This window comes from Chinchilla lanigera, unplaced genomic scaffold (assembly GCF_000276665.1).
Source record: "Chinchilla lanigera isolate Chin_1 unplaced genomic scaffold, ChiLan1.0 scaffold00066, whole genome shotgun sequence".
In the NCBI taxonomy this organism is placed as follows: Eukaryota; Metazoa; Chordata; class Mammalia; order Rodentia; family Chinchillidae; genus Chinchilla; species Chinchilla lanigera.
The window spans coordinates 7,991,103-7,993,851 of record NW_004955467.1 but is presented as its reverse complement, the minus strand read 5'-3'; the positions used below and the strand labels follow the sequence as shown (position 1 = coordinate 7,993,851).

At 49.2% G+C, this 2,749-nt stretch overlaps 1 protein-coding gene across 1 annotated transcript in view; it reads left to right on the top strand.

Annotated features, from left to right (window-relative positions):
- Positions 1-2,254: 2,254 nt before the first annotated feature.
- The window catches only part of Ntn1 (netrin 1), a gene marked incomplete in the record, with an annotated part of 196,423 nt that continues 195,928 nt past the window's right edge, over positions 2,255-2,749 (top strand). Inside the window, 1 exon segment of the mRNA XM_005399748.2 lies at positions 2,255-2,445.

The window sequence follows — 2,749 nt, the reverse complement described above, 5'->3', positions numbered from 1 at the left end:
TGCTACCTCAGCCTCTCAGTGTGCAGGGATTACAGGCATGTGCCACTATGCCTGGCTTGAAATAATATTTTTAACACAACACCTAAATTGAGATATAATTCATATGCCATCCTACTCATCCAATTGAAGTGTACAATTCAGTGATCATTAACAATTCCTCCCAATTTTCTCCTACCTACTTCCTTTCCCAGCCCTAGGCAACCATGAGCCTACTTTCTGTCGCTACAGATTTGTGTATTCTGGACATTTCATTATAAATGGAACCATGCAGTGTGTGGTATTTTGTGACTGGCATCTTCCACTCAGCATTACATTTTCACAATTCATCCTTGTTGAATGCACTAATACTTCATTTCTTTTAATGGCTGAGTAATATTCCTTTGTTTATCTTATCTTTAGTTGATAGACCTTTGCGTTGTGCCCAGTTTTTGGCTATTATGATTTTTTGTTTGTTTGTTTGTTTCCAGTACCGGGAATCAAACTCACGACCTTATGCTTGCCAGGCAGGTGCTGTGCCACTGAGCTAAATCCCCAGCCCCCAGTTTTTGGCTATTATGAATAATGCTGTGAGAAACATTTGTAGATAAATTTTTGTGTGGATATGTGTTTTCATTTCTCTTAGGTATATTTCTAAGAGTAGAATTGCTAGACTGTATGGCAATGTCAGGTTTAACCTTTTGAGGAATTACCAGACTTTTCCAATGCCTGTACCAGTCGATTTACCCTGCCAGTACCAATGGATGAAGGCTCCACCTTTTCCACATCTTCCTCTTCAGCGTTGTAATTGTCTGCCTTTTTTCTTATGCTCATCCTAATCACTGTGAAGTGGCTTTCTTTTTATTGTGGTGCAGGTCATTGCTTTTTAAATTATAAATGAATTCAATCCCAGATCATTGGAGCCAAACAAGACCACAGCAATCTTGTGGCCCCATTTATTTATTTTATAGAAGCAGCGAAGGTGAAGAGAGAAGAAGAGATGAGCCCAGGGTCACAATTAGTTACAGAGACAGAACTCATGTTACTATAACCCAATTCGTTATATTAACAGAACTTACAGATTTTTTAAAGAAGCTGAACTAAGGGGGCTGAAGTGTAGCTCAGTGGTAAGCATGAGCTGATAATACAAGGCCTGGGTTTATAAAGGAAGGAATAATAAGCATGAGAAGAAAAGAAAAAGGGTGAAAGGTGTAATCTAAACCTGAGAGAACTGTAGAACCAGAAGTTAATGTGTGAATCAATAACTAACAGCATAACCATAAATTGTCACAGTCGTGGCACTGGACTGTGTCTTAGGCTCAATGCAGAATGAGCTTGTTACATTCGCTTTCTTGTTGAATGCTAGCACGGTGCCTATTTTACAGAGTTGTTAAGTAAGTGTAAAGGGCTATGATCCTAGAGTCCTACATCTAACTAGTGTCTTAATTCACAGACATACCGGGACCACTCCAAGACTCAAGTCCAGCCTCCAAAAACCCTTCCTTCCCTCTAAAGGTTACTCCAAGTAGCATTTCAATGGTGTGAGAATAGTCAAAATAAGAAAATCAGGAATGAGGAAGACATTTATGTAAACGAAAAGGCAATAAACAATGAAGACTAAAAAGTTAGTCAACAATGTAGTTGGAAGTCTCAATACCAGTGTCAAAAATAATTCTTCACAGGCCCATGGTGTGAAAGCTGAATAATAGCCCGAAGCTAGAGTTGCGGTTTCTGCCTGCAACGCTGTGCTCCGTAGCAGCCGGATCTCTGCGGAGGGCTCGCAGGTGGCTTTTGGCTTTGGGATGGGAGCTCCAACCTGGAGCTTGGAGCAGCCACCTGAGTGCTGCCGTCGCCTGCTTCGCTTCGCTCGTGTCCTCCTAAAGTCCTGTGCCGGGAGTGTGGATGACTCATTTCCCTATTGAATAGTTCTATTTTATCTTCGGTCATTGTAATGGTAACTGGGGGAGGCGCGTCAGCGGGCCATCTTGGATCAAAGGTGAGAACAGAGGACCGGTTAGCACACACTTGAGATTTATCCTGAGGTGATGGCCGGAGGGACTTAAATGCAGGTCCTTGGTCAAGACCTCTCAGTCCTCTCCTCTCCCACCTCCACACCCAGCACCTGGTCGGAAAAATAGATTCCTCCAACCCTCCAGGCCAAACCAAAGTTAGTGCAGGTGGGATGGGTGATTTCTCATGGATAAGTGTTCCTGCCCCTCCACGAGTTCCCCAGGCGCCGGTGGCTAAGGGCTCTGCAGAGAGCTAGAGGCGGGGGTTCCGGCGGCGGCCCGCGGGGAGCGGGGTGGCCGAGGGGGCGCGGAGCCGCGAGGGCCCGTCCGGCGTGACACCACCTGGCGGAGTCTCCGGGAAGAGGCTTAAAGGCGCGCGCTATCCGCGCCCCGCGCACTTCGCACTCCGGCGGGAGCCGCCCAGAGCTCTCTTCCCTCTGCCGCCCGGCGCCTCGGGGAGGTAAGTGCCGCCCGCGGAACCCGAGTCGCTGCCGGGTGGAGGCGACTCCGGCCTCCTGGGCTGAGGTCAGGGGGCGGCGCCCAAGTTTTTGTAAGGCCTCGGAGGGCAGCTAGAGCCAAGGGTCGGGAGCGCAGAGCCTGCGGGGCGAGGACGAGGGTGGCTGCAATCAGCGGCCGTCTCCGGGCAGCCACCCCGAGCGGTGCATCGAAGACGGGCACCGGCGTACGGCGCGGGGCGCACGCCCGAGCCCCGGCCCCGCGCCCTGCGCTCTTGGTGCGCTCTGGCGGCGATCCCGGCGAGCCCC